Below are 21,427 nucleotides of genomic sequence, written 5' to 3' on the forward strand. Positions count from 1 at the left end.
TGTAAAAACATTCTAATGGGCGATCCTTCGCTGAAACCAAACTGATCGTGCAGTTACCTGAACTCTCAGGGTGGCCAGGCGGAGACCCAGGTCTAACCCAGCCTGGAGAAAAGCAAGCACTCTGGAGACCCTAAAAACTTCAAGATCATATTTTCTATGGAAACACCATTGAAAATACGAGTGCCAAATTCTGTAATAGATGCGGATAGAGGAAGGCTTTCGTGCCCTAAGCATCATCTGAATTACAGAGCTAGTAAAACCTTTGGCTCTTAAGATGGAAGTCTCAAAAGCTATGCCGTCAAAGACAGATGAGGACAGGATGCAGACAGGTCCAGCCTTAGAGGAAGAGGCCACGGAGTGACCATTGACAGACTCTGTAAATCAGTGAACCAATGGCGTCTGGGCCAAGCAGGAGCTACCAGTATTAGGGTACCGCCCTCTTGCTTGAATTTCCTGAGGACCCTTGGGAGGAGAGAGATCGGAGAAAATAGGTACGCTAGTTTGAAGTCCCATTTCACTGCCAGAGCGTCCACTAAGTCGGCTGAGGGTTCTCTGGTTCTGGACGCGTAACTGGGGACCTTCTGGTTGTGACCTGAGGCCATGAGGTCTACTTCTGGTAGTCCCCATTTGTCCACTAGGATCTGAAAGACATCCAGATGAAGAGCCCATTCTTCGGCGTGTATATCCTTATGACAGGAAGTCTGCTTCGCAGTTGAGGACCCCTGGAATGAATACTGCTGAGATTGCTGGAAGATGACATTCTGCCCAGACCAGAATGTTTGTCACTTCCCTCATGGCTGCCAAACTTCGCATGCCTCCCTGGTCATCCAAATTTCTTGAAAAGTATGACCTGTCACTGCGCCCCATCCACGGAGGCTGGAATCCGTAGTGAGGAGCACCCAATCTGGAATCCAGAAGGGGTGACTTGTCCAGATGAAACGTCTGCAGCCACCATGAGAGGGAAAGCCGAACCTCCGGTGAGAGACAGATCGTCTGTGACCGTATTAACTGATACCCTCCGCTCCACCATGTCAAAGGTGGATACCATGGACCCCAGGACCTGCATCACTGAGTGGATAGACACACCCTTTGATTACGGAGATACTTGCGAATACGCAATTGGAGGGCCAAAATCTTATCTATTGGCAGAAATATCCTCTGTGCCAGAGAATCCAGGAGTGCACGTATACAAAGAAATGGATCTAAGTGCACTGTCCTCAAGGATATGGATTCAACCTGATTTAATCAGGGAAAATACACCATAAATAAGTATATAAATAAAAACTGTCATATAGTCACATTCATAGTCCCCTTCTTAATCCAGAGAGATTTGTCATTAAAAGGAAAATATCCAATTCTGATTCCGTCAGATCTTCAACACCATGAATTCATTAACCACGTGTATTTCCTCACAGACATATGCAAAATAGAGGAAAAAACACATACATAGTGTAAAATCCTTAAAACAATTTATTTCAAACACATACATAAAAATGTCCTTTTTCTGAAAAGGTACAGTTTTAGACACATAGGGGTTATTTAAGAAAAGCTCCCCCTATTGAGCTATACCTCCTTTTCTGTAGGGCAATGGTACTGCTGCATCAAAACTCCACCTAGATGCACCATCTGTTGTACTGGAGAAAGAAAAGCCTTTTTCAAATTGATGATCCAGCCGTGTCTTTGCAGGCAGGCAATGGTAAGTCTGAGATGATGATGTAACACAGCTGGAGACTGTGCCAATATCTGGAGGTTGTTCAAGTATGGCACTATTCTGATCCCCTGACGCCTGAGATGGCCCGTCATCACTGGCATTATTTTGGTAAAGACCCGCGGGGCCGTTGACATACCAAAAGGCAGAGCCTGAAATTGAAATGTTGCTGCAGAACAGCAAACCGTAGAAACCTTTGGTGGAATGGCATAACAGGCACATGCAGATACGCATCCTGAATGTCCAGGGACACCATAAAATCTCCAGTTCCATTGCCAGAATAACTGACAGAAGAGTTGCCATACGGAACTTGGGCACACGGATAAATCTGTTGAGGCCGTTCAGATTCAGAATAGGCCAGTGGGACCCATTGGGCTTCTAGATCAAAAACAGATTGGAATAACCCCTTCCGTGTTGACCCAAAGGAACTGGGATTACCACTCCCGAACCCTACAGGGAATTAATGGCCTGCTGGAGGGCTAAGGCCCTGTTAGACTCCGATGGGGGAGCTGTACAAAAAAGGTGAACATTTCTGGAAAGTCAGGGCATACCCTTGAGGGACAACTTCTCGGACCCAGTCGTCTGTTCTTCTCTGATGCCAGGCATCCGAAAACTAAAGAAGTCGGCCTCCCACCCTGGGATTCCCCAGGAGGAGGCCCGCCCCATTAGGCCGGGGGTTTGGAAGCCAGATGTCTGATCACCCAAGATCTCTTAGTTTGACGCCTGGTGATCCTACGAGAACTGGATTGTCTAGAGAAAGACTGTCCTATTGCTTTTCCCTGCGGGCGTAAAGGCCCGAAAAGAGGACTGTCTAGGTTTAGAGGCAGTAGTCAAAGGCAGACCGGCCACTTTCGAGGCTGCCAGAGTAGCCACAATCTTATCCAATTCTGTTCCAAACAGTATTTCTACTTCAGGGTCCATAGGCTCCACAGGGAGACCTTGGGGTATAGGTAATGATGGATTCATACGGGCACCACGCAGTAAAATTTTTCTCCCAGGGTGCACTGGGTCTCCCCCTATACACCTCCCCCTGGGCCAGAGGTACCTCAGTTTCGTTGGGTGCTCGGCCGGAGTCTGGTCACTGATAACGCGGTGGGGCTGTTCACAGCCCCTGAAGATTTTTTTTGTTGTTGTTTTAGAAGTTTCTTCATTCTTCTGAGCGGACAGTCCAGAGGATGTCCGCACTGCCGCTCTGTCAACCCGCCAGTGCCGAGATGCCGGTATTGATCCAGGGATCTCGGCGGGGACTCTGGGGTCTGAGCTAGCAGGGATCCTGCAAGTCATCTGGACTGCGGCCGGATGTCACGGGGAGCATGTGGTGACCTGCTGGGAGCAGTCCTATTCCTCCGGGTATTGGGGACCATCCAGGGATGACGGCATGTGGAGCCAGGCATTTATTTCCCTGCGCTGCCACCTAGATCACCAGGAACACAGTCTTCCAGCGTCCCTGGGGTTATTTACCGACCAGGGGAGGAATCCTTCCCTGTTTAAAAGTCGGCTCCTCCCCTCTCCTCAGCGCGCCTTACCACTGCCGTCAGGCTGGGTTGGGGCAGCTCTACTCCTCCGGATACGCCCCCTCTGAGGTCTCTGTCGGCCATTTTCTCCAAGGCTAAGTCGCAGGTCTTGCAGGCGGTGCGGAGTCCGGGACCCCCTATATACCACTTCTCCATTGTGGTCAGCGTATGTAGCACTATAGCCTAACAGACACTGAGTGTATAGTTGAATTGTAGTGCCATTTGTACAGGTGTTTTTCTGCATTCTATGTAACTTTATGCTAGCGGTGTCTGTCTGTATTCTTTTTCTGTCAGCCATATTACTTTACCTGTGCTTTTTCTCACTGAGCCCTTACAGTACAAGTGTTGTCAGGGTGTGTATTAAACCTCACAATTCATTCTATCTGTGTGGTGGGTCACAAACAGTGTGCACGCTACCCTCTGCATTATGTCTGATGGTGAGGATGAGTGCTAAACTCTGCTCCTGACCTGCTGTCATACAAGAAATGTGCTGCAGGGTTGGGTGAGGGAGACATTGTATGTGAGGGTTTATGTGGGAGATGTTATGCTCCTCCAGGCCCCTCTACTGTCTCAGACACCTCATAGGAGCCCCCTTGGGCGTGCTTTGCTCAAGCATTAATGGCCATTGCAGGACCATTGGCAGTGCCCCCTGTGTTTCTCCCGCTGGGATTTCCACAGCATGCTGTTGTGCCCGCTCAGAACCAATTTCAGCCGGCTGCACCCATACAGGTTGTTTCTGGCCTGGCAGAGCATCACCAGGGATGAAACCCAGCGTCTGGTGATGTTTATGCGTTCCAGACTTCAGGCTGTAATTGCCTGCAAAGGATTTGCAACAAAGTATTAAAAAGTGAAAGTTCGTTTTAGGATTGTTTAGTTTGTCCCATTACTTTTGGCCCCTTAAAAAGTGGGAGGCACATATAGAAACTGTTGTAATTCCTACACTCTTCACCTGATTTGGATGTAATTACCCTCAAATTAAATCTGAAAGTCTGCAGTTAAAGCACATCTTGTTTGTTTCCTTTCAAAGCCATTGTGGTGGTGAATAGAGACCAAAATATGAAAGTTCTGTCAATGTCCCAATATTTATGCACCTGACTGTATATGCTGCAGGGTGATGCACCCCAAATTAGACCGGCTAATAGATCATTGCCGTCATCTCTACACAATATGATGACAATGACATGACGTCTGATGACGGGGAGATTCCAGACGAATCGGACTCCGAGCCCTCTACACGAGAGGTGGAGCCTAAGTTAAAAATTTCTATTCTGGTTCTGATACGGGCTATATGTTTGGCTTTGGTCACAGAGGAGGACGAACCTCCAGCTCCCAAGTCCAAACATGCCCTATTCAAGGTCATAAAGGGGCAGCACAGACGGTATAATAGTTAGCATTACTGCCTCACAGCACTAAGGTCATGGGTTTGATTCCCACCACGGCACTACCTGCGTGGCACTACTCAGCAATGCAGTTACTGGGATCCATGCTAACAACTTTCAACATGGTGGAATATGCCCAATTTCATTCCCGGCCTCTGCAGAAATTGATCCTCTCCAGGTGGAACGGATTACCCCATCAGATAAAGGCACAAACAATGGTATTCTCTCCGGAGGTGCGTCTGTCTCTTGCATGGTGGCTGCAGACGGGTCACCCCTTTTGGATTCCGGACTGGGTCCTCCTGACGATGGACGCCAGTCTCCGGAGTTGGGGCGCAGTGATGGGTCCACACTCGTTTCAGGGACGGTGGACAGCAGAGGAGGCTGCCCTGCCAATCAACATGTTGGAACTTCAGGCGGTCTTCAGGGCCCTGCAACAGGCCAGACTCATACTTCATGAAAAGCCTGTGCAAGTTCAGTCAGACAACGCCACGACTGTGGCTTATATCAACCATCAAGGAGGAACTCGAAGTCAGAGGTGTCACGCATTCTGACATGGGCGGAAGGCCATCTCCCAGCCATATCGGCAGTGTTCATACCGTGAGTTCTCAATTTGGAAACTGACTTCCTCAGCCATCACGACGTGCATCCAGGGGAATGGTCTCTTCACCAAGAGGTGTTTCAGCTCCTAGTGGACAAATGGGAGGCCATGAGGTCCACGTCCGGAAGGCACCAACACAATAACAAATTGCCAGTGTACGGCTGCAGAACAAGAGACGCCAAGGTGCTCCTGGTAGACGCTTTGTCAGTCATGTGGACCTTCCGGTTTTTGTAATGTTCCCTCCAATCTCCCTCCTTCCTCAAGTAATTTGGAAGTTCAAACAAGGAGGCACTGTCCTGCTGGTGGCTCCAGCATGGCCCAGACGTCACTGATACTCAGATCTTTAGAGTCTCTCCATTGATACTCCGTTGCTGTTGCCTCAACGTCCGGACCTGTTGTCTCAGGGTCCTTGACTTTACCCGGACCTGGGTCGTCTGTCTTTGATGGCGTGGCTCTTGAGACATCCCTTCTAAGGGCCAAGGGTTTTTCCGGCTCTGTGGTTAATACCATGCTCAGAGCACGTAAACCAGCCTCGGCCAGGATTTACCACAGGGTGTTGCATACCTACTTTCAATGGTGTTGTCCCCAGGTGTTTTGGATATTCAGAGCTTTGGCTTTCCTGCAGGCGGGTTTGATTCTTGGTCTCCACCTTGCCTCACTGAAGGTGCATGTCTCTGCCTTTTCAGTTTGGTTCCAGCGAAGAATTGCTCCTCTTCCTGATATATGCACTTTCCAACAGAGTGTCCTTCGCATTCAGCCTCCCTTTTGTCCCTCCTGTGGCGCCTTAGGATTTGGCTGTTGTCCTCAGGGCCCTCCATTTGAACACCTGGACTCAGTGGATCTCAAATGGCTTACAGCAAAGACTTTTTTTATTTTGGCTATAGCTTCCACCAGAAGAGTGTCAGACTTGTGGGCTCTCTTGTCGTTCCCCATTTCTAGATTTTCACCAGGACAGGTCAGTGCTTCAGACTCTCCCTGGGTTCCTTTCTAAGGTGGTTTCTAGTTTCCACATTAATTAGGAAATTATTGTACCAGCCTTTAATTCTCCAGACATCTCGGCAGGTGAGGCCTCATTGAATGTGGTACGTGCACTCAGGATTTACGTGGACTGTACCAGTTCCCATCGGAAGTCAGACTCCTTGTTTGTACTCTATGGATTCTACAAGAAGGGATGGCCAGCCAATAAGCAAACTTTGGCTAGGTGGATTCACATGACTATCTCTGAGGCTTACACTTCTGAGGGCCTTCCAGTTCCGCTCTCTGTTACTGCTCATTCTACTCGGTCTGTGGGTCCTTCGTGGGCAGCTCGCTTGTGGCGCCTTGGCTGTTCAGCTTTGTAAGGCGGCCACGTGGTCTTCTGTCCAGACCTTACTGAAGTATTATGCATTTGATACCTTTGCGCCTCAGGATGCTTCCTTTGGGTACAGGATTTTCCTGTCAGCACAGGAGCATCCCCACCCTTAAAGGGATTGCTTTGGGACATCCCCAAGGTCTCTCTGTGGAGCCTATTGATCCTGAAGTAGAAAATGAGAGATATGGTAAGAACTTACCTTTGTTATCTCTCTTTCTACGAAGTCCATAGGGTCAACAGGGCACCCACCCTGATGCACTTGTGCTTCAGATGGGCTTTGCTGTGGTCACCGGTTTTCCATCTCCTTCTGCGTGAGAATGTGATTCTTGGGTGTTCCAGGCTTTCTTCTCTCTCTTTTTTTTTTTTTTTTGTTTTATCCTCCTCTGGCCTTTGGCTTGCTACAAAACTGAGGTGGCTCTGGCTCTAGCCCGTGGGCGGGGTATAGGGGGAGACCCAGTGCATCCTGAGAGAAAAATTTAACAGCGTGGTGTCGGATGACTCCATCACCTATACCCCAAGGCTCTTATGCAGCAAGGGTGAGTGTGGTGTTTGTAAGTGTGTATCAGTGTGTGTGCATGAGTGTGTGTACCGCTGTCAGTGTGCCCCTCCCCCCAGTGTCACTGTGGCCCCAAGTAATGGGCGCTGGGAGAACTACATCTCCCAGCAGCCCTTGCTCCTCCCACCAGCCCCTGGGACTCCCAGCAGCCCCCTCTCCAGTAAGAAGAGAGAGGGGAGGCCGCCGGGAACCGCGGAGACTACTGGAGACCCCCGGTAAGGTAAGTGGTGTTTTTTATTTCAGCAAAAAATACACGCCATGGGGTTTTCAGAACTGAAGATGCCATTCTGCTGCACGGGAGGTTTCTGTCCTCCCTGAGCTTGCCTTATGACACCTGCATTACGGTTTGACAGGTGTACTGCCCCAGTCAAACTCCCCACCTGAGAACTGAACTGAAAACCCTGCAACCAGTATTTTGGAAATTGAATACTGCGGGTATCGGGAGCGCGCATAACCGAAGTATTTCTAAATTGGGCACGAGGGGCGCAAGATGTTTGACTCGCTAAACCTCGCACCCAATTGGATATGCCCCTTAGGATTAAAGTCAATCTAGTCTCAACAATAGTGTATTTACTAAGAAAATGCTTGCCAACCATTCATTCCTAGCAACTAACTTTAATATGGAGCTCTCTTGGGATGTTCTCCATCGTAGGTATTCTTCTAAAGGCAAACTGGTATAAGCGGACCTTTAATTGAGTCTGCTTAGTGAGATAGCTGTTTGACTTTTCTAGATTTCTAAATCCAGTTTACAAGGGTTACCAGGGAGTTCCTTGGCTGGTGAAGGATCCATGGTTGAAGGATTGCGGAGTGTGTCATTCAGAACCGGAATGGATTGTGCTCACAGCATATGCCAGACCTATAGATTGGATGTCTCATTTCCTTACACAAGTGATACAAAGCTAATGGCTCCAGCACGAAAGGCAACTACATACAAACATTCTGGAACTGAGGGCAGTGTGGGATGTGATTCAGCAATTTAAACACTTTTTACAACATATACATTTTGCAATCTTTTCTGACAACCAAACTTGCTTTCATAAACCGCCAAAGAGATAGCAAGTGCAACAATAATATGACAGAGGCATCAGCAGTCATGTCATGGACCCAATTATTTTAGCCAATGTCAAACTTACAGGGGAGAATGGGCCTTGCACAAAGAGTTTTTTTTTTTGTTATTGGTCCAGAAATTGTCCTTGATTGGCTTCTTGTTTGTCCGCTAGGCTAGTCAAATAATGGACTGAAGGGGTGATTCAGCAAGGATCGCAACTGCAAAGCTGCACGCAGGCAGCTTTGTAATCATCCTTGCTATTATGCAAATGCAGCAGGTGTATATCACCCCCTACTGCATTTGCGATCCCAGCACTGCGATGGAGGTCGCAAGCTGGGATCACCATTGTGACCATCGATGGTTGCGATTGTGGACAACGCCAGGACGCCAGCCAGCTGAGTAAGCCTCAGCTTATTCAAGCTGGCCGGCTTGCAAGCCCAGGACACTGCGTCGACATAGTCCCTGGGCTTGCCACTCCCGGAAAACCCTGTTTCCAGGAATGCTGCCGACATGTAACTTTTTTAAAAATCACAAATTGCGATTAAGGGGGTATCCAATTAGCAGCGCTAAAGTAGCGCTGCTAATTGATCGCGGCAGGGCTATCCAATTAGCCCCGATGCCGGCACTTATCGGCTTTTGTTTTGCCTGCCTCATGCAGGCGTAACCAAATCCATGATAAGAAGCTGTTTTTCTCCCGATCGCGGCAGTGAAAATACATAGGTCCACGACTTTTCACGGATCTTATGTGTTTTCGTGAGAAAAACAGAAATTTTCGGACGTAAAAAAAAAGGGGTTTAATTGGATACATATCAGAAAAAAAGACCCGAAAAATCGGGGAAACAAAAAAAAAAGATTTTTGCATCCGAAATTTTTTTTGGAGCTAAGTGGATACCTGCCTAAAGTCGCGTACACACTAGATGATAAATAGAACGATAACGATATCGTTATCGTTCATCATCGTCCAGTGTGTATGCAAGATACCGTTAACGATGCACGTCCATACTTGCGGGGCAATCTGACAATATCGTCAGGTTCTGCAAGTTTGTGGGATGAGGGAGGGTGCCGTCATTGAACAATATAGTTAACGATATCGTTCTTGTATGTGCTCAATGTCGTTAACAACACTGAGCCTGGCAGTGCAGGGGAAACACTTAATGATATGCTCCATGAGTGATATCATTAAGTGTGTACGAGCCTTAAGTTTTAGACTGACTCTGAATAAAGCCCTATATGTGTATGGAGTACAATAATTAGTTGATCAACTTTGTGGTGGTCTGGATATACTGTGGTGGTCTGGATACTTTCAGATACCAGTAATTTGTTCAACTACTGAAACATTTATGCAAATCATTTGCCATAATAATTACACCTTAGACCTTGAGAAATATTTCCTGCATGTATAACTTATTTCAAACATCCCCTGCACTCAAAGAACTACACCCCCATCACTTTTGCAATATTCATCAGAAACCCCCCATTGATTTCAGTGGCATGTACTAATGATATAGTTGTGAGCATATACCAATCAAAATGTGCATGTATTTGGGGGGGGTGACTTTCAGGTCTACTTCTGATTTTTCCGCTGACCACTGGAGTGTTTGCATACCTGAGATATTCTACTATTGGCTAATGTGAACATTTAACACCCTGCTGACAGTTTTTGCCTACCTAGGTATTGGTCCTTTCCCGGTGATAAGTGACCCCCGGATGTTCACTTCACTTGGATTTACACTGAATACTGACTTTTTAGAAGGTCATCATTGACTACTCCCTTATCGTATATGTTCCAGGGGACTTAAGTCCTGAACACCCAGCCTCAAGTTTTTGCCTACCAGCTTTCATATAATTTTCTACACCCCCATTTGTGACGATATATACAGACACACACGGGTCCTGAACATTTTGGTCGATGACTATAGACACTTAGCATTTATTAACCAGGATCATTACCTTTTCCAATTTCTAATTTTATTTAGTAATTTAGTTTATTTTATTTTTATTTCATTTTTTTCTGTTATATTACTCAATATCCATACATTTATAGAGATAGAGCTTTCCCACATTACTCTATATCTCTAGTTAGATTCTCGCACTATCATTGAAACTCTTATTCACTGAAATACCACGGAGCACTTTATCAATTTTAATTTCACACATCACTGGTGTATACTAAAGTTATAGTGTTAGCTATCAAGTTACCTCCAGTTTCCTGTAATACCCCTTCACACTGCCATCAAATAACCCCGGTTACTGCACATGAATGCGCAACTCTGGTTACTGCGCAGTGTGAAATGGCCCAGTTGAAATAACCCAGCATTTCAATCCGGGTAACGAGCCGGGATGAACACGAGTTCAACACGACTCGTGGGGCTGTGTGAACGGGTGACCTGGGTCCCGTTCACTGCATAGGGACATAATTTTCAACTCTCCCTTATTGTCAGGGAGACTCCCTGAAATAGTAGCAATCTCCATGACTCCCTGAAGAGTCCAGCAATCTCCCTGATTGCACCTTACCCCCATTATGAAGCTGTTGTATATATATATAAAAAAAAAGACATATACATACCTCCCAACATTGAAGAAGCTAGAAGAGGGACATAATGGGGGAAGAGGGTAGGCCCCGCCGAAAAGGGGGTCAGGGCCTACTGCTTAGGGGCGTGGCTTAGCGTTGCTGGGCGTGGTCTCACTTTGCACCCCCGTTTCGTCACTCTGGGAGCATGCCCAGCAGTCCCGAATATGCTGGGCTGGCCCCAGAGACTTAGCCCACACAGTAAAGATGCCGTGTGCTCTCCCCACCCCACACCGCGGGACACTGCGGCTCGCGGGTGGGACAGTCCCTGAAAAGTTGGGAGGTATGTATATATACTTTCAAATGGGGTCATTAGTATAATGTCCTTGCATTGGTTATAAGGCACAATGGGGTAGATGTACGAAGCCCAGAAGAGGTATCAGCGCACGTTATGTGCGCTGATAACGCTTCTCCCCGATGTATGAATGGGGGTCTGGGCGGTAAATGACAGGGGCGCTATGCGCCCCTGTCATTATCGGCGCTGCTATCTACAAGATAGCAGCGCCGATAGCCTGGGCTATGTACGAACGGTCAGATCGTCTGACCGTTCGGCCGGCTGTAGCTGTCGTTATCGACAGCTACAGCCTGGCGCTAGCCTATCCACACAGCAGGGACAGCGCTGTCCCTGCTGCGGCGGCTATCGGCTCCATGCGGGGATCTCGCGATACTTGCGAGATCCCGCGCATTCTCAGTGGAGCTGGCCAGGACAGAGACACAGCGCATCAGCACTAGGCTGATGCGCTGCTGTCTCTAGCGGGTAGCGCCGGAGGGGGGAGTTAACGCTACCCCTCTCCGGCCGATGAGAGGTAGTGCTTCCTGCTTCGCCTCGGTAAAGAGGGGAAGCGTTATAGCGGCAAGGTAAGTGCCGCTATAATACATCTACCCCATTGATCCCTATGGCTACAAGCATTTTCTGAAAAGTATCAGTGTATTTTCATCAACAAGTAGATCTTACCAACTGCTTTGGGGCTCATATACATTAGGATGTAAGTCATTTTATGACACACCCCTCAGTACACATCCACTTTACCGCCGCGCTCATAGGTGCTGCTTTCACAATCTCCCTGAAATGCTTTTTCAAAAGTAGGCAAGTATGCAAAGGGAGAGCCGGCACTTGGAGATGATCTCATCTTCAAGCGCCGGCTCAGCAGTGATGGTGGTGACGTCATCGACCCAGCATTATTGCCGTGTCGGGCCTCTAGTCTGAAAGGGGATCTCAGGCCTGTTGCACCCGGGAACGACGTGTGTGCGACCTGCCAATAGCTATGTGAAAGGGGTATAAGTTAACTCAACTGTAGTACATAGAAATATTTTTATTCAAAATGAAAATATCCGTTGTGATACTGACTTAATAGTTATAACAGATATGCCCCTGTGTTGCATTTCAAACAGTCTGGACATCAGATGCAGTTGTGTGAAAGCTGTGTGCTGAAACCAATAATCAAGAAACTATCAGACCTCTTCTCTGAAGAGAAATCAAACCTGAGCTATCGCTGCTGAGCCTGAGCTGCTGTTGGCTTTTTGTCCCTTCCTGCGCCCCGTAGTCTGTGACAGCCTGAACATGGCGGCGTTTGCGGAAACAGGGAAACTTTAATGGCTTTACCGAGAGAGCTGTGATTGCACCCTGCCAACCGGGACAGCGCCGAGTAAGTGTGTACGGGATATATATACTGTAATATTAATGTCCGAGCAGGGGCTGGCATACAAAGACTATATAGTACTAAAGATCCGGGGAACCTATGTGATTGCACTGCATATCCCTTGCTGGTGTGTGGTCTGCTTGCACTTGTAGTGCCACAGGAACTGGACAGCTTAAATACTAGATGATCTGGCCCCGGACAAGCCGCTAGAAAGCCCGCAGGACACCTACCGTAGCAGTCAGTGTAACTGGCCATGCATCAGCACATAGCACATTAATCAGATAGCAATATTGTCATGGCGATGTCCTATAAAAGAAAAATATTCTTTGTTTACAATGTATCTAATGACGTAACAATAACCAGGAAGTCAGCACAAATAAGAAATGTTATCACCGACGAGTTTTAATAGTACTTAATGGCATATTCCCTATTGCTATTCACCTCTCGTCATTGTGGAGTATGTATGCAAAATATATCACAGCAGTACAGTAACAAGTATAAAAGTTTTACTTAACAAGACCTAAAATGCTTTTTGTGTGCGTGGCATTATGCCCTGTATAAACATGTCTGAGATACTTTGTGCAAAAATTTGTGCTTGACTGTTGTTTCTTTTTTTAAGAAACATCTCAGCACTAGCAAGCCCATTTTTTCTAAAATTATGTAGAAACCGCAGTTACGGTCTGACCCCTATGTACCAAAGCAGTTTTATCCCCTCGGTTTACGCCAAATGCGAGACTTCTCCAATATGCTGGAGATAGGTTATCGTTCCCACAGTCCCTGCAAGTTACAGTTAGTACATAGACAGGGCATTTTAGTAAAAAATCTGCCGCAAGATCAACTGTTTTTAAATGCGGCAGTGTTGCTATTACTAATACATAGGCCCCTAGGTTGCAGTGTTATATTGGATGAAGTTAACTCTGTAGTACGTGGAGAAATTTAAAATCTCTGTGTACGGTAGCATTGGAGTCTGGAGTGAGTCAGGCTGTGAGGTTACCAGGTTAGATGACTACGGTTTGGAAAATGGAGTTTATATTAAGTAATTGAAAAGGTCGGAAAGGCTAGTATTCTCCTTTAGCTTTAATTTTGTCCAAGATATCACATTGAGAAATGTAGTCTTTGTAAACTGGGAGCATTTTCAATGTTTTTTTTCTTTTCTGTGACAATAGGTAGCTATGGATGTAGCCATCAGTCATTTTACAGTGTTTCACTGTGTTATATAGAGAAATATAACAAACCTTTCATTATTATTAGGCCTTTATTATTTATACTTTTACAGGTTGGCCTAAAGATCTGTTTTCACGAACACTTGCAGGGTAGAGGGAGTGGCAATGTATTCTATTGGGATCACTTTAGAACACTTTGATTATAACACAAGCTCAATGTGAGAGCCAGTGATTGGTGTTCAACCTATGCTGGAATAAGAAAGATAGGTAATTTCCTTGTAGGAATGAATCCTTAGTATAAGGAAGTGTAAAAATGTAGTGGCAGGGCCTAGGACAAAAACTGAGCATTACATGTTGACTCATTTCACCCAGATAATGAAGATTCCATACTGTATACCTTTTCTCTCATTAGGAGTATATGTACTAAAAATCGTGATACTGCCGCGATTATTATTTGTCCAACTTGCAGGGGATATTTTTGTTTTTAATGAAAATATCCCCTGCTATGTACCAAGGGGAACTCGCAGGGACAGCAGTTGCGGTAACCACTGTCCCTGCGAGTTACATTCCCGGCAAATTGTGGAAGTGTTTCACAGGAGTGAGACTTCCCCGGGGAAAGCTGTGCACAGTGTCAGCTTCTGGAGCCGGCCGGGGGCTGCGAGAGAGAGATCGAAAGATCTCTCTCCTACCCCTGCCCCTTGAGCCCCCATAGGCTTACAGTAGTTTACACCATCTGAAGATGGTGTAAACTACCTTGGCTAAACTCTGAAAAGCTTTGCTTCTACTTCAGGGTCCATAGGGGGTCCACAGGGTTGACCTTGGGGTATAGCTGGATCTGGATCCACGGGCACCACGCAGTTAAAGCTTTGCTGCTCCCAGGATGCACTTGGGTCCGTCCTCCTCTATACCCCGCCCCCGGCCACAGGCACCTCAGTTTTAGTTGGTGCCCGGCCGGAGTCGGGTCACCCTGCGCAGTGGGGCTGCATAAGCAGCCCCTAAGCTTTATTTTTTTTTAAAAAACGAAGATTTTATTATTTTATTTTTACTGTCTTCAGAGCGGCAGCATCAGACTGTCCATCTGGACGTCTACGCTGCCGCTCCAACAGCCCCGCTGGCGCTGCGACGCCGGTACTGATCCGGGGATCGCAGCAGGACCCCGGAGTCAGTACTAGCGTGGCTCCGGGAGCTCCCACTGACTGCTGCCGGACTGAAGGGGCCAGGTAAGCCGCGTGCAGTGCTGTCAGCGCTGCACGCGGGGATAATGCAGTTTTCATGCCGCCGGTCTCTGGGGACAGACCGGCGGCGCTAGTAGCGGCGGCGGGCTCCCCCTCTTCAGGAATACCCCGCGTGACCGCTGGCCCCCGGGGTGTAAGTACCGGCGGGGAACCGGCTTCCCCGGGGGTTTAGTACTAGCAGGGGAGGCAGCCTTCCCTACTTCAGCGCTCCTCCCCTCAGCCCAGCGCGCCTTCTCTCATGTGTGCTGGCGTCGCTGGGCTGTTATCTTCTGGCCACTCCTCCTCAGAGCTCTCCGGCGGCCATCTTCCTCAGGCAGCATCGCAGAGCTCCCAGGCAGGCTTACAGTGGACCAGTCCCCCTGCGTACCTCTCCCCTGTTCAGGACGGTGTTCGCAGCGCTATAGCCCTCCCAGACACTGAATCTGGGAGGTTGATTGTAGCGGAAGGTGCAGTGAGTAATACTTCTCTGCATGGTATGTGACTATTGCTAGTGCTGCTGTCTGTGCTTATTTTCTACTTACTGTCAGCTTTTTACCTATCCCTTTCCTTCTCCTACGTCCCGCAGGTGCGTGGGGGAGGGGTGTTCTTTCTGGGTACCTCACTTATATAAATCTACGTATTTGTGAGGTCCGTCACATACTGCGGTGTGCTCCTCAGTACCATATTGTGGGCTGTTTGGGTTGCATACTTGGGAGTGCGTGGGTGTTATACGACTTACCTCGTTTCGGTGATACACTTTTATTGCAAAAAAAGTTTGTGTCATGTCTGATGAGGGGAATGAGCGCTTCGAGGCTCCTGTGTTGTTTTCCTGCCGACGCTGTTCGGCAGGGGTTGACGGGGCAGATTTGTCTCAGGACGGTCTGTGCGGGCGGTGCCAGTTGGTACCTGGACCCTCTAATCCCCCGGTGGCACAGGACCCTCCGTGGGCGATGTTTACGCAAGTGCTGGCGTCAATCGCGGACCGACTTGCGGTCCCGACTGCGGCCCCTTCTAGGGCGTTGCCCCAGCCTACCATCCCCCGTTCCCCGGGTGTGACTCGTCTGGTGCAGTCTCCTCCCGGGTCTCAGACTGTGGGTCCTTATGCGGGTTTGCCGGTATACGTGCAATCCCCCACGGTGCCGCAGCAGTCGAAGGTACCTTCTCAGGGGTATCCTCAGGCAGTGCCCCCGCCTTGGGTGGACGTCCTCTCCAGCTCTGTTCAGAGTCTGGTGGCTTCGTCATCGGCTTTTCAAAATATGTTGCACAGTGATTTGCCCCCACGGGCGTCCAAGCGTTCCATTCCGGCTTCACTGGCGGCTCAGTTCATGGACACGGACGTGTCTTCGGATGACTGGGAGATCCATGAGGACTCTGACTCGGATGCCGGGGCCCAGGAGATGGAGGCTAAGTCTTCCAATAATGTGCCGGCATTGGTTAGGGCGGTGCGGGCCATCCTTCACATTGAGGAGGATGTGCCCGCCCCCAGGTCAAAATACCCAAATTTTAAAAAGGCCAAGGTAGCTTCGACGGTTTTTCCCCTGTCCGATTAATTGACGGATCATATGGCTGGGGCCTGGCAGTTGCCCAGCAAGAGGTTCCAACCGCAGAAGCGGTTGGCTTCGAACTATCCGTTTCCGGAGGCTCATTGCAGGAAGTGAGAAACTCCTCCAGCGGTGGATTCCCACATTACCCGCTTAATTAAAAGCGCTACGCTGCCTTTGCCGTCGATCTCCTCCCTGAAAGATCCCACGGACAGGAAGGTGGAGACTTGTTTGAAGTCTATCTACTCTCTCTCGGGGGCGGTGGCCCGTCCGTCCATGGCCATCTCTTGGGTGGCTAAGGCCATCGAGAGCTGGGCCAATGCTTTAGAGGATACCTTTCTGGAAGATGCTCCGGAGATCCAGAGAGCATTGATAGGTCAAATGAGGGATGCGGGTTCCTACATTGGGGAAGCATCGTTAGACGCAAGCCTGCTAACCTCTCGGGTGTCGGCTGCAGCTGTGTCGGCGCGTCGGTCCTTGTGGCTGAGGTCTTGGAGAGCTGACGCTGACTCCAAAAAGGGACTGGAGGCCTTACCTTTTAATGGGGAGTTGCTTTTTGGTCCAGACTTGGACAAAATTGTGGACACTCTGGCTAAGTCTAAATCAGCCTTCCTCCCTTCGGCTTCTGCTCCTACCAAGGTACGGAGCTCTGCTTTTCGGTCCTTTCGGGTTCAGGGCAAGGCCAAAGGTCAGTCCTTCCCGAGGCAGTCGACGACCAAGGCCGCTTCTAAGCCCAAGAAGCAGCCCTGGAGTGCCAGGCACCCTTCTTCCAAGCAGGAAGATAAACCTACCTGATGGAACGGGCCTCCCTCTGGGGGACCCCAGAGTGGGAGGCCGACTTCTTCTATTTGCCCAGTGCTGGCACAATACCACCACGGATGCCTGGGTTCGAGAAGTGGTCTCCCAGGGGTACGCCCTGTCTTTTCGGCACAGACCGCCCCACCAGTTTTTCTGCACGAGTCCTTCTCAGGATACGACCAAGTCTTTACAGATTCAGGAAGCTATAGAGTCCTTGCTGACAGCAGGGGTCATTGTTCCCGTTCCTCAAATACAACGAGGGACGGGGTACTATTCTTCTCTGTTTCTGGTGCAGAAACCCAATGGTTCTCATCACCCTATCCTCAACTTGAAGTCTCTGAACAAATTCCTCAGAGTTCCCAAGTTCAGGATGGAAACGTTACGTTCCATCATTCTGGCGATGGAACCGGGGGATTACATGGTGTCCCTGGATATCCAGGACGCCTACCTCCATGTTCCGATAGCACCTTTGCACCAGCGCTATCTGAGGTTCGCTATCCTTCAACACCATTACCAGTTCCGGGCGCTACCCTTTGGTCTCTCCACGGCACCGAGGGTGTTCACGAAGATTATGGCGGTCATGGCCGCACATCTTCGGAACCAGAATGTACGGCTACTACCGTATCTGGACGACCTCCTGTTGCTGGCGAGTTCCCCGGAGGTACTGCTTCATCATCTCCACTTGACGGACGCTTGCCTGCAAGCGCACGGGTGGCTGATAAATTGGAAAAAGTCCTCCCTGATTCCATCTCAGCGGATGGTTCATTTGGGAGCCCTGCTGGATTCTCGTCAGCAAAGGATCTTCCTGACCCCGGAGAAGGTCTCCTCCCTGCAGCTGAGAATACACAGTTGCCTGAGCAGTTGCCGCCAGTCGGTCCATTCGGCTATGAGGGTTTTGGGCTCCATGGTGTCAACATTCGACATGGTGGAATTTGCCCAGTTCCATTCCCGGCTCTTGCAGGGGCTGATTCTATCGGAATGGAACGGATTACCTCACCGGATCCGCTCTCAGTTGCTGGTGTTGTCCCCGGAGGTTCGGCAGTCTTTGGCTTGGTGGCTTCAGACAGCTCATCTGGTCGAGGGGCGCCCCTTTTGGATCCCGGACTGGGTCCTGCTCACGACGGATGCCAGAAGCTCTTCTTCCCATCAACATTCTGGAACTGCGGGCGGTTTATCGGGCCCTGCAGTCGTCCGGTCCCGCTCTTCACGGAAAGGCGGTTCAGGTGCAGTCCGACAACGCCACCACGGTGGCGTATATCAACCACCAAGGAGGAACTCGAAGTCGGGCAGCGATGTCGGAGGTGTCTCGCATCCTTGCTTGGGCGGAGTGTCACATTCTAGCGATCTCGGCAGTCTTCATTCCTGGAGTCCTCAATTGGGAGGCGGACTTCCTCAGCCGTCACGACGTGCATCCCAGGGAATGGTCGCTTCACCCAGAGGTGTTTCAGCTACTCGTGGACAGGTGGGGGCTGCCGGAGCTGGACTTGATGGCCTCCCGTCACAATCACAAGTTGCCCGTTTACGGGTCAAGGACAAGAGACGCAGGCGCCAGTCTGGTAGACGCGCTGTCGGTGAAATGGATGTTTCACCTGGCGTATCTGTTTCCTCTGATATCCTTACTTCCTCGGGTTCTGCGGAAATTCTAGCAGGACGGCGGCACGCTCATGCTGGTTGCTTCGGCGTGGCCCAGACGTCCTTGGTACTCCGATCTGAGGTGTCTCTCCATCGACGCTCCGTACCTTCTTCCTCAGCATCGGGACCTGTTGTCTCAAGGGCCCTGCCTTTACCCGGATCTGGGTCGGCTGTCTTTGACGGCGTGGCTCTTGAGACAGCCGTCTTGAGGTCTAGGGGTTTCTCCAGTTTGGTCATTGGTACCATGCTTAGGGCACGCAAGCCTGCCTCCGCACGGATTTACCACAGGGTGTGGCGCACTTACTTTCAGTGGTGTGAATCCAGAAACTATGATCCTCAGGTGTTCCGAGTTTCCAGAATCTTGGAGTTCCTTCAATCAGGTTTGGACCTCGGCTTACGCCTGGCCTCTCTGAAGGTTCATGTGTCTGCTTTGTCCGTGTGGTTTCAGCGACGGATTGCTACACTACCGGATGTTCACACCTTTTTCCAGGGTGTTCTCAGGATACAGCCTCCCTTCGTGCCTCCTGTGGCTCCTTGGGACTTGGCGGTGGTGCTACGGGTCTTGCAGGGTCCTCCTTTTGAGCCTCTCGAGGTGGTGGACCTCAAGTGGCTGACGTTCAAGACCGTTTTTCTCCTAGCAATTGCTTCTGCCAGGAGGGTGTCAGAGTTGGGGGCGCTTTCCTGTCGCCCCCCCTTTTCTGATTTTTCATCAGGACAGAGCGGTGCTTCGCACTCGTCCTGAGTTTTTGCCCAAAGTGGTCTCAAAGTTCCACATTAATCAGGAACTTGTTGTGCCAGCTTTTCAGTCACCTGATCTTTCAGCTGGTGAGGCTTCCTTAGATGTAGTCCGGGCACTTAGAATCTATGTGAACCGGACTGCTCCGGTTAGGAAGTCGGATTCATTGTTTGTCCTCTTCGGTTTTCACAAGAGGGGTTGGCCTGCCAACAAGCAAACGTTAGCCCGTTGGCTTCGTTCTGTTATTTGTGAGGCTTATGCACAGGAGGGTTTACCTGTGCCAGCCTCTGTTAAGGCTCATTCCACTCGTTCTGTGGGTCCCTCTTGGGCTGCTAGACGTGGCGCCTCCGCTGTTCAGCTGTGTAAGGCGGCCACTTGGTCTTCAATTCAAACGTTTTTGAGGTTCTATGCGTTTGACACCTTCGCCTCTCAGGATGCATCCTTTGCGTGCCGGGTACTCCTTTCAGCACAGGAGCGTCCCCGCCCTTAGTTGAACTGCTTTGGGACATCCCCAAGGTCAACCCTGTGGACCCCCTATGGACCCTGAAGTAGAAAACAAGAGATATGGTAAGAACTTACCTTTGTTATCTCTGTTTCTACGAAGTCCATAGGGTCTACAGGGCGCCCGCCCTGACGCACCTGGCTTCATATGGGCTGTGTGGCTGGTCACCGGTTTTCCGTCTCCCATTTCTGTGAGAATGGTTTCTTGTGTGTTCCAGTCTTCCTTCTCTCTGTTTAGTCTCCTCCTCCGGCCTTAGCTGCTTACCAACTGAGGTGCCTGTGGCCGGGGGCGGGGTATAGAGGAGGACGGACCCAAGTGCATCCTGGGAGCAGCAAAGCTTTAACTGCGTGGTGCCCGTGGATCCAGATCCAGCTATACCCCAAGGTCAACCCTGTGGACCCTATGGACTTCGTAGAAACAGAGATAACAAAGGTAAGTTCTTACCATATCTCTTGTTTTTTTGGAGTTTAGTAAATTGAGGGTCCGATCGTAGTCCCATTGATAATAATGGGGACTGCTCTCTGCAGCGCTAATTAGCACTTTTTCGGAGATTTCTGTGAAATCTCCTGCATTGTGCTTTTAGTACATAGGTACACTACAAAAAATTATGTAGAAACTGCAGTTTCTATATCATTTTATGGCAAAAACAGCTTGATACATAGGCCCCATTAATCTGTAAATACCTTAGATTTCTATCATTCAGATTTGATAGTTGCTTGTTTTTGTCCCTTCCTGTATTCACACCGCCTCAATAAGGTGGTCTTTGTGTTAACAGAGAAATTAATGATTGACAGGCCTATGTATCAAGCTGTTTTTTACATAAAATTATGTAGAAACTGCAGTTTTTGCATAATATTATGTATTGCGCCTATGTACTAATGGCACAATGCAGGCGATTTCACAGAAATATCCGGCAGAGTACTAATTAGCACTGCAGATCGCAGTCCCCATTACTATCAATGGGGACTACAAACTGACCCGATGTACCACACTACAAAAATCGAAATGATAGTTTACACCATATGCAGGAGAGAAATCTTTTGATCTCTCTCCCTCACAGCCTTTGACCGGCTTCGGGAAGCTCACACTGTGCGCATGCGCAGTGTCAGCTTCCCCCGGAGAAGTCTTTCACAAACGTGAAAGACTTCTACTAAATACCAGGGATATAACTTGGAGGGACAGCAGTTACAGCAACCGCTGCCCCTGCGAGTTCCCATTTGTACATAGTGGGGATATTTTAATTAAAAATTAAAATATTCCCTTTGATGGAATCCCGGCGGTTGGAATCCCAACACCAGCATCCCGGCAGCAGTGGAAATCCCGATCATCCTCAGTTAAGTATTAGCTAACCTAATTCTACCCCCTAACTCTAACCCTCCCTTAGGGGTCCCTAACCTCCCCCTCCAGTACCTAACCCTAATCCCCCCTCTAAGTGCCTAAACCTAACCCCCCCTTCCCCTAGCCTAAACCTAAGTCCC

General features: G+C 49.2%; 1 protein-coding gene across 1 annotated transcript in view; it reads left to right on the forward strand.

Annotated features, from left to right (window-relative positions):
* The first annotated feature begins 12,143 nt into the window (after positions 1-12,143).
* TMEM168 (transmembrane protein 168) overlaps positions 12,144-21,427 on the forward strand; it is a 33,344-nt gene continuing 24,060 nt past the window's right edge. The window contains exon 1 of the mRNA XM_088457700.1: positions 12,144-12,369. The gene's annotated coding sequence lies outside the window, so the exon portion shown is untranslated. The remainder of the gene's footprint in view (positions 12,370-21,427) is intronic.

This window comes from Taudactylus pleione, unplaced genomic scaffold (assembly GCF_031769625.1).
Source record: "Taudactylus pleione unplaced genomic scaffold, aTauple2 ptg000041l, whole genome shotgun sequence".
Lineage (NCBI taxonomy): Eukaryota > Metazoa > Chordata > Amphibia > Anura > Myobatrachidae > Taudactylus > Taudactylus pleione.